At 39.7% G+C, this 10,965-nt stretch overlaps 1 protein-coding gene across 2 annotated transcripts in view; it reads left to right on the top strand.

Moving 5' to 3' along the window:
• The first annotated feature begins 6,344 nt into the window (after positions 1 to 6,344).
• Positions 6,345 to 10,965, top strand: part of TMEM248 (transmembrane protein 248) — a 41,853-nt gene continuing 37,232 nt past the window's right edge. Inside the window, exon 1 of one of the 2 annotated variants that reach the window (XM_023534618.1) lies at positions 6,345 to 6,533. The gene's annotated coding sequence lies outside the window, so the exon portion shown is untranslated. Of the gene's footprint in view, positions 6,615 to 10,965 lie in introns of both variants that reach the window. The other variant, XM_011366975.2, reaches the window with a different exon arrangement.

Here is a 10,965-nt window from a genome sequence, read left to right as displayed (position 1 = left end):
ACATGGATTTTGAAGATATTTCTTCAAAATCCTGATTTCTATTCTTTAGTTATATACCCTGAAGTGGGATTGCTGGATCACATGGTAGTTCTATTTTTAACTCTTTGAGGAACTGCCATATTATTTTTATAGGGGCTGTACCATTTTGCATTTCCACAGAGTTTCCACTTCTAAGCACCATTTAACATCAACTCTCCCCAAGGTCTCAGAGAGCTGAGAAAGGAGAGAATGGAGCTTAGACCTTGGGCTTCAGAAAGATAATGATATTCATGAGTTTTTATTACAGAAAAGATGAAAAAGATAATCTTTTAAGTGGAATGAGGCTCTTAGGTTCTTGGTTATTAGTTTAGGATTATAGCATTTCAAGATATAATATTTGATTCACCTATTAACAGAATTTGTCAATTCCTAAGGAGCCATGAATTTCTAGTTGACCATGGGATGTAGCAGGATCACCCTGAGTTCCCATAGCCCAAAACAGGGAGCAGAAAATATGGCCTGAAGCCAAATCTGGCCCACCACCTGCTTTTGTAAATAAAGTTTTATTAGAACACAGCCACTCCTATTCATTTTTGTTGCTTTTACAGTACATAGCAGAGATGAATATTTGCAACAGAGACCATATGGCCCCTAAAGCCTAAAGTATTTTCTACAAAAAAGTTTGCTGACTTCTGGTCTAATATATAACTATGATTGTTATTTTTCTCCTAAATTTTTATTTAGAAATATGTCAAATCTACAGAAATATTGCAAAAATACTATAATGAATGCCCCTATGGCCATCTCCTTGATTCAACACTTAACATTTTGCCACATGCTTTCTCTCTCTCTCTCTCCCTCTCCTTCTCCCTCTCCCTTCCTCTCTCCCCTCACTCCCTGCCTACACATAATCACTCTCTGGCTACAGTATTTGAAAGTTAGGTGCAAATATTATAGCTCAATATCCTTAAATACATCATTGTATATCTCCTAAGAATAAGGATAGTCTTTTACATAACTACAGAAATTTAATATTAATGCAATAAACAGACCATATCCAAATTTTCCAAATAATGTCTTTTATAAATTTTTTAAAATCCAGGTTCCTGTGAGGATTAATTATTGCATTTAGTCTCCTTTAATCCGGAACAATTAATTACCCAGAAATCAACTGACAGTCTTACGGGAGCTCCTTTGTGGGTAACTAAGTGTTTTTCTCTTGCTGCTTTTAAGATTTTCTCCTTGTCTTTAAACTTTGGCATTTTAATAGTGATGTATTTGGTGTGGGCCTCTTTGGGTTTATTTTGTTTGGGACTCTGCATTTCCTGGACTTGTATGTCTAGTTCCTTCATCAAGGGAAGTTTTCAGTCATTATTTCTTCAAGTAGGTTTTCAATTTCTTCCTATCTCTCTCCTCTCCTTCTGGTACCCTTATGATGTAAGTGTTGGTATGCTTGATGTTGTCCCAGAAGTCCCTTAAACTTTTCTCTTTTGAAAATTCATTTTTTCTTTTTGCTGTTCTGATTGGGTATTTTCTGCTACCTTGTCTTCCAGATCACTGGTTCAATCATTGCTTCAGCTAATGTGCTGTTGATTCCCTCTAATATATTCTTTATTTCAGTTATTTTATTGTTAATTTCTGACTTGTTCTTTTGTATGTTTTGTATCCCTTTGTTGAAGTTCTCAGTGAGTTCATTTAAAAAATGTTTTCTATCCCTTTGTTGAAGTTCTCAGTGAGTTCATTTATTCTTCCACTAAGTTCACTGAGCATCCTTATAATCAGCGTTTTGAACTCTATATTGGGTAGATTGTTTATCTCCATTTTGTAGTTCTTTTTCAGGAGTTTTGTCCTAATCTTTCAGTTAGGACCCCTACTTTTGTCACCTCATTTTGGCTGCCTCCCTGTGTTTGTTTCTATGTGTTAGGTAGATCTGCTACATCTCTCAGTCTCTCAGAGTGGTCTTATGAAAAAGGTGTCCTGTGTGATCCAGTAGTATAGTCTCCTTGAGCACCTGAGCAAGATGGTCGATGGGTGTCCCCTGTATGGGTTGTGTGTGCCCTCCTGTTGTAGTTAAGCCTCAATTGCTGTTGGCCATCATCAGCGGGTGGTGATGACCTTAAGGCTGACTGGTTGTGAGAGCTGGCTATACCTACGGTGGACAAACTGTTATACGGGGGCTGACTCCATAGAGCAGGAGTTGCTTTAGTGGGGCTCTGGTGCCAGCCGAGTTCACCTTTGGTATGTATTTTGTGGAGCTGGTTGGGTGGTGCTCTTTTGTGGTCTAAAGCTGGCCACCAGGTGTGTTGGGTCTTGAGCCTCTTGGGAGGGGCTCCAGTGCAGGCCAAGGTCAAGTGCCACTTGTGCCAGGCTTGGGAAATTTGGTTGGAGCTACAAAGTGATCTGCCTCTGTTCACTGCATATTCTGAGCTTGATGGTACTTGAGAGAGGGTATGCTGCAAACTGAGGTCAGCTGCCAATTATGCCAGGCTTGGGACTTTTTGGTGGACACCATAATGTGAGCTGAGGCCAGCTGCCACTTGTGCCAGGCTTGTAGCTGCTTAGTTGAAGCTACATTTCAGGTCAAGTCTGGCCACCATTTATGTTAGGCCTGGGGATGGGAGTTACAATGCATGTCGAGACCAGTAGGCACTTATAGCTGGGCTTGGGGTTGCTTAGCAAGAACTACAAGGCACGTCAATGCTTGTTTGGGGTTTGTGCACCTTTGAGATTTTCCAAAAGACTGCAGCATGAGCCGAGGCAGGCTGCTTCTTTGGTGAAGTGGCTCGGATGGATGGGTGAGTTGGGCGGGACAAGGTCTAAGGGAATCACCAGGGCAGGGCTAATGGTATTAGCCAGGTTCATGGAGAGTTCAGATTTGGTGCCTGCCTGCACCTTCCAGCTGGGTTAGAGAAGCTCTAAACAAAGGAGCAATAATGCCTACCAATGTTTACATCCCTGGAGTTGCCCCTACCTCTTCCCCTCCAACCGTCATCGTGAAGTTAGTCAATTTAGGTTCTCCCTGTTTGTCCCTGGTGCTTTTTAAGTTGCTGCCCCTGTGTTGGAGTTCTGAGAGCGAGTTTATGAGCACATAAGTATGCATGTGGTCCCCTCAAGAAGAATGCCTGGGAATCCAGCAGCCCTCCATCTTGCTTTGATACAATTCTGGCTGGTTTTCACAGCCAGATATTGTGGGGACTCATCTTTCTGGCACTTACAAAAAAAAGTCTAGAGATATCCTTTTAAAAAAGAAATTTAAAAAGAGTTTATTCAGACAATGACTTGCAAACTTGGCAGTTCTTAGTATGAACTGAGAATACATTCCAAAATGACAGGGTTTATAAAGGCAGAAGTTGCAAGGAGTTATTGATCAAAGAGATGGGTTGCTAGGGGAAACAACACCATAAACTTACATCACTTGTTTTCTAATTGGTTAAGGCAACTGGATTTTCAATGGTTGGCTGACAGTGATCGAACAAGTGGGGTCGTGAGATGAGTACAATGATTAATGTATGATTACTCATTTATCAAGTTGTAGCTCAGGCCTATAGAACAAAAAGGCTGTCTTTGATCACACAGTTATAGTACAACAATGCATGTAGTAAAATTTATCAAACTGTACAATCAGCATAGGGGGCTGCTGGCTTTGCAGGCAGCTCCATAACCCGAAAGGGCAAAGTTATGCTCTGCAGGCAGATTCAGAGCTCAAGCTATAAAAATCCAAATATTAGGCCACAAATTATGAAATTAAAGTTCTTATAAGTCCTCACACTGATGCTCCAGGTTGGAGAGCCTGGTTGAGGCTGGGATCCCTTGCTTTTCCGTGTTGACTCCACAGCCGAGCTATTCCTCTCGATTCTTAACTGCCACACCATGGAGGTGTGTGGGACTTGCCCATTCAGAGTCTCTGTCCCTCCTTTCAGTCTCCATGTGGCTTCTTCTTTATATCCTTAGATATGAGAACTCTGTTCAGCTAGTCCTCTAGTGGTTCTCAATGATGGTTGTTCTATAATTTTGTTGTTTTTGATGTGGTTATGGGAAGAGGAGAGCACATAGTTTAACCACTCTGCCATCTTGACTGGAAATCTCAACAAGTATTTATTGATTCTAATATTTCATTGAGTATAAGACATTTATTGATTCAATAACAAGTTTTCAGAAAAAAAATTCCATTAAGTGTGTATGAAAATACTGGGGTTAAAATTTTTTTTTCTGTTTAGGCTTCGAAGCGCAGAATTGACAAAACTTATTTTTAAATTATGACATCATATATTTATCTTGACACAATGATCCACCATGTTGCTCTTTATCATCACAATCTAAGTTTAAACTTAATCCATATTCACCAAACTGTAAATATGCATTTAAATTGCTGTTGGCTACTGGCAGTTGTTCACTACTTGCATTGGCAGGCTTGTCAAAGCCTCTACTTAAAATTTGGATTGTTTTAACAACTTTAAGATTGAGGGTATAATCTTGAGGACAGTTTTATCTTCGACTTAGTTACTTTCTACTGGAAGTTAAGCAGCTTATTTTAAAAGTCAGCTGAAAGTTATTGTCAAAAGAAATGTCTTTGGGGTCTACCATCATTTTCCTTCAGGACGGATGAATGACTCACATCAACATCTCTTAGATGTGACTTATTTTAGATACTCAGCAACTTCTACTGCCTTTGTCATGATAGGCCATCTTCCACACACTCAACAACTTCTTACTTCAGTGGTGAATCACAGTGTATTTTCATTTTTATTAACTATTTAGTAGATACAAAATATTTGTAAGTTATGTGTAAAATATAAATGATAACAATTTAATAACTGTGTATCCATCACACTTTTTGTTTGTTTACCAACAAAATTGCTTTAACTTGGAAAATGTCCAAGGAAATAAATTAATGAAATATCCTGGTCATTTAGCTAACCATTTCTACAAATTCCACATATCTAATGAGTATAGATGAAATTAAAGGAAACAAAAAAAAATGCACATATACAAAAGTAGGAAGAGAATTTAAAAACTTTTTTTATGCCTTTCAGAATTTCACAGTTAAAAGCCATCTGAACAGTATAAAACTCAATTGAACACTACAGTGTTCTTTCAAGGTCATGAAAATAATGAACTCCAAGTCTATTTTATAAATCTAAAATACAGTATCACTGGCTTTTGTCCTAGCATTTATCAAACTTGCATATGAACTTTTAGAAGTCGAATTGGGCCTAATTCCTGAGAATTACTTTCTCTGAATGGAAGGGCCTGAGAACAACATGATATCCTGACTGACTGAAGTGATTGTCAGGGGACTCCCATGGGGCTCAAGCCCACTGCTCTCTGTCTCCAGACTACAGTGAACAGAACTCCAGTTTTTCCAAGGTCCACAGCCAAGCTCTGAACCCCAGTGGCACTCAGGGACCTCTGGAAAAGCTTCAAGCTCCATTTGTTTCATATGGTGCAAGCCAGTTACAGACCTGGACATTAGTGTCCAGTACAGCATGGAGGAGCCCCACTATCCTTTTTAAGATAAATAACATTTCTGTGACATTTAAAGTACCTGTGTACTCCTGCCCTGTTCCATCCTCAACATGTGCATCTTTTTCTCACGCTTTTTGTTAATGTCCTATTAGTTATGCATGCATCTCTAAACAATATGTTGATTAGATTAGCATGCTTGGAATTTTATATAATGGGATTATGCTGAAATGCGTCATTTTGTGATTTGCTTCTCTGGCACATTATGTCCTGAGGTTGAGTCCCATTGTTGTATCAGCTGTTTTCAATGATTTTCACTGTTTTTTTGCATATGATTATATATGAATATACCAAAGTCTATTTTTATATTTGACTATATGGGCATTCCCCCATTATTAGTGATTATAAATAGTGTACTATAAATATTATTAGATCTACTTGTACAGATGTGTAAGTTTCTCCATGTAATATAGTCTCCAGAAAGGATTTATATCTTCAAGTTTACTGGATAATGCCAAATTATTTTACAAAACGATTGTACCAAATTATACTTTCATCAGCAGTGATTAATACACTAGCACAGAAACACACAGACAGGCATGCACACCCCCTGCACTCTTATCCATCACGCAACACACTAAACACGTGTGTAGATCCACACACAGATCCACATCCATGCACCACGCACGCACACTCACCACAGTCCCACTCTCGTAATGCCACAGACACACACAGATACACAAACTTACATCACACACTCCACGCCTGTGTGCGAATAGTTTACGTACTCATACATAAACTGCCCATAGGACCCAATCAGGAAGCAGAGGCTCCGCCGCCCGCAACTGAAGAATCTTGTCCCGGCCGCGCCGCCGTCGGACGCCAGGTGTCGGAGGTCACGGCATCGTTGGCGGTGGCGTTCTTTTCTACCCGGAAACCACGGCTGCAGGACCCCGACTAGTCTGTGTCGGGGCGGTGTGAGCTGCACTGGCCTTTGGTCCAAGCGTCGGTCCCGCGAAGCCGGACACTGCTCCCAGCGCGGCGGGGAGGATGTTGCCAAGCGGCCCCGAGCCCGCCGCTCGCCGCCGCAAGTGAGCTCGGAGCTGCCCTGGGAGTCTGCGGAGCAGCTGGCGGGGCTGGGCCCCGGGCGCGCCGCTGCCCGCCGGGGCGGGGTGAGTCGGGGCAGGCGGGCCGGGCTCTTGGCTCAGCCGGGGCTGACCGTGGGGCCAGGAGCGGGCCGCTCTGGTTGGGGTTGGCCCTTCTTGCCGGGTTTTTTCATCGTCTTGTGGTGCCGCAGCCCCCGCCCCAGCTTCCGATGAGGGTCGCCCCGTATTTGACTTGGCTGTGGTGGCCTCGGCCTGGTCACCCGCCACCGGGATTTGTCCACCCGCATCCCGGGAGCAAGAGTTTCTGCTCGCCCTCGAGATGCCTGGATTTCACACGTATGGAGCTGAGTCTTGCATTATTTGGATTTGGCCCGAGAACATTTTGGTAGTTTGCCATTTTTGATTTTGGGTAGTGTTTGCGTTACTTCTACATTAGCAAATTATGTACACCTCAGGAAGAAGATGTAGTTCCTTGAAATAGTGGTATTTTATGTGTCAAGCTTGGTAAAAAACCAGAGATGGGGTGGATTATTACCTTCACTCATATTTTCATAAAACAAATTGAGTGACTTTAAGGTAATCTAGAAGCGTTTAGTTCTAGTTCCCTGGATAGGTACCATCAGGAATAAAACAAGGCCTGTTATGCTGTTTTGATTTGTGTGAATACCGTCACTGGTGGACAGCTGGTGAGGGGGCCTTTGCTGAAGATCCCATGTCTGTAGTTCTCAACTAACAGATCACAGCCCTGAGTGATGAATGATGAGCTTCTTTGAAGCCTGCTTCGGCAAGAAAGAGTGTGGCTCCTTCCATAGATGAGCTGCTGTGGAAGGAAAAACTCTAAGGCTGGTAATGAGTATTTAATAAATTGGTTTGTTCCTATAAGCACTCTTTTTGGTCTTGTGGTCTAAGCACTTTATTCCCTCTGTACCATTCAGTGCTTGAATGGTAAGAGTGCCTTCCTGCTTCCTCATTTCATCTAAGGATTCTGAAAGGAAATAGACCTGTTGTGCAACTAAGATATACTTCATGACTCCAAGCGAAGTTACTTTATAGGAGTAAGGAAGAGTGTATTGACTTCGAGTATAGTTGCAGGAAGAATTTCTGTGGCCTAATGGAGATGGACTGGAATCAGGGCTGCCACCCATTTCTGGGTACTGAGATCACCAAATGCTGATTGAATTCACCTTCTAAGCTATTTGGCCTGTATCTGCAGTTGCTGCAAGGAAGAGAGACAGTCCTAAGTACAAATATAGTTTTGGTTGGCAAAGAACTTACTTAAAGAAATAGGCTATAGAATGTGGCAAGGCTTAATTGCATATAGAGTTACCAACTAATTAGGGATTTTGTTATGGTTCGAATCAGAAAAAGCCTCATAAAACAAGTGACTTTTGAGGTGGACCTCGAAGAATCAGGAAGGTTTGGGTCATTCACAATAGCTGAGAAATGAAAAAGCTGTGGCCAGACTAGGTAACTGGGCAGTAGGTGTATAGAAATTTTGACAGAAGCAGCAGGTTGAGAGTAAAATGCTTTTCTAAGACAGAAAAGCATGTGCTATCCAGTCTGGCTTTTGGTAGATTTCTGGGTTCTAAAGAGTTGTCATTCGATGAGTTTGTCTTGTTCTTTTAGGCAGCCAGTGACATAAATCAATGCCTAACTTATTTTAAGGACAATGGAAAAGATGCTGATTATAATTCCTGTTTGGTATTAACAATCAGGAAATTAAATTTGGTGTCTGTCAGTTATTTCAGTGCCTGTGTGCAGCTTTAACAAGCACAGCTCTGTCACTCTGGCTACAGCCAAATGATAAATGGCAAGCTCTTTAGCAATTTTTCTGAGTGTTTTTAATGACATCTAGTTCACTTTTGCAGAGATGTTGTTTCTCTTACCCAATATTGTTGAAGAAACCCTTAAAGCCATTCAAATATGATGCCATGTATTGCTTTGGAACATTATGATTAGTTTCAGGACCTCACTGGCTTCAACCTTGGCCTTTTTTCCCCCGCCCCTTGACATACAACATTATATTAGTTTTGGGTATACAAAATAATGGTTTGATATTTGTGTATATTGCAAAACGATCACAACAGTAAGTCTAACATCTGTCACCATATGTAGTTACAGAATTTTTTTCTTTGTGAGAACTTTTAAGATTTACTCTCAGCAACTTTCAAAAATGCAATACAGTAGTATTAACTATAGCCACCATGCTGTACATTGCATCCCCATGACTTATTTTATAACTGATTCCCTTCACCCCTCCCCCACCTCTGGTTATCACCAATATGTTGTTCTCTGTATCTATGAGCTTTGTTTTATTTTTTGGGTTTTTTTTTTTTTTGGTTGGTTTTTGTTTTAGATTCCACATGTAAGTGGGATCATATGATATCTGTTTTTCTCTGACTTTTTTTTTCACTTAGTATAATGCCCTCAAGGGCCATTTATGTTGTTGCACATGGCAAGATTTTATTTTATGGCTGAATAGTATTCCACTGTGTACATATACCACATCCTTAGCCTTTCTTTAAACATGCTCAGGACTGCACCGTTTAACTTTTTAATGCTCTTTTTTGACTCTTTCATCCCTACTCAGTTCTCTATCTCCTTCTAACACAGCTTGACATAGTACAGGGATGGCAGATCTGTGCGATGTTTTTGTCAATACTAGCATGCCACAGAATTCCATTGCCATGTAAGATGGCTTTTAAATTAAAAAAATTTTTTTTTTTACTGTGACATTCCAATTAGAATGGAAAAAAGGACATGGAGGAAAGAGGGTTTTTAGCAAATTGAATTTCTATTTTGAATTTATTTTGATAAACATGGAAATCCTTAAATGATCTTTCCCAGGTATATACTGTGTAAACTTGACAAGAAGTTTATAGCTCTCTTTTTGTATATAATTACATACCTACATATAGTCCTGGGGACTACATGACAACCTTTCATGATATGATGATAGTCTGAAAAGTGCTTTCATTTGCCCATTGGACTTTTATGCTGTTGGCTTAGAGGTGCTATTTAAAAAAAAAGAAATCTCCCCAATCTTTAAACTAAATTGGATGTTATAATGTGATTTCTTAATGAACTTTTAATGTTCATTTAATTTTGTCATTGCTCATGATTTGTTTTCTTAAATATCTTTTGTTAATTGAGCTATAATTGGCATAATGTAGTTTAGGTGTACAGTATGATTTGATGTTTGTATATATAGCAAAATGATCATCCTAGTAAGTCTAGTTAACAGCCATCATCACATATAGTTACAGTTTTTTAAAATTAAATTTATTGGATTTAATTAAATTTATTGGTTAAATTTATTAACCAATTTATTTGGTTAATAACATTATATTACTTTCATGTGTACAATTTTATAATACCTCATCTGTATATTGCATTGTATGCTCACCACCCCAAGTCTGGTCTCCTTCCATCACCGTATACTTGACTCCCTTTACCCTCTTCCTCTCACCCCTCTTCCTCTCCAGTAACCGCCCTTTTGTCTTCGTGAGTTCGTTTGTTCTGTTTGGTTGTTTGTTGCTTTCTGTTTTATATCCCACATATGAGTGAAATCATTTGGGTTTTGTCCTCTTCTGTCTGACTTATTCGCTTAGCTTGATACTCTCAAGATCCATCCATGTTGTCATGAATGGCAGTATTTCATCTATTCTTGTGGCTTAGTAATATTCCATTGCATATATGTAGCACATCTTTATCCATTCATCCATCAAAGGACACTTAGGTTGTTTCCATGTCTTAGCTATCATGAATAATGCTGCAATAAACATTGGGGGTATGTATATCTTTACAAATAAATATCAATTTCAGGGGGTAGACATCCAGAAGAGGGATTGCTGGGTCATCTGATAGCTCCAGTCAATTTTTTTGAGGAACTTCCACACTATATTCCATAGACTTCACCATTTTACATTCCCACCAGCAGTGCATGAGTTTCTTTTTCTCCACATCCTCCCAACACTTGTTTCTTCGTAGTGATAATAGGCATTCTAATAGGTGTGAGGTGGTATCTCATTGAGGCTTTGATTAGCATTTCCCTTACAGCTAGTGAAGTTCAGCATCTTTTTATATATTTTTGGGCTTTGTATGTCTTCTTAGGGAAAGTGTCTGTTCAGGTCCTCTGTCCATTTTTTAATTAAATTGTTTTTTGTTGTATGAGTTCTTTATGTATTTTGGATGTGTTGTTTGCAAATTATCTTCTCCCATTTAGTTGCTTGCCTTTTTGTTTTGTTAATGGCTTTTTTTCTGTGTAGAAGCTTTTTAGTTTAATATAGTCCCATTCATTTTTGCTTTTACTTCCTTGTCTTTGGGGTCAAATTTATAAAATCCTCTCTGAAACCAATGTCCATTGGTTTAGTGCCTCTGTTTTCTTCTACGTATTTTATTGTTTCAGGTCTTATAT

The sequence above is a fragment of the Pteropus vampyrus genome, unplaced genomic scaffold (genome assembly GCF_000151845.1).
Source record: "Pteropus vampyrus isolate Shadow unplaced genomic scaffold, Pvam_2.0 Scaffold128, whole genome shotgun sequence".
Lineage (NCBI taxonomy): Eukaryota > Metazoa > Chordata > Mammalia > Chiroptera > Pteropodidae > Pteropus > Pteropus vampyrus.
The sequence above is the reverse complement of the archived record's forward strand: the minus strand, read 5'-3'. Positions and strand labels throughout refer to the sequence as shown.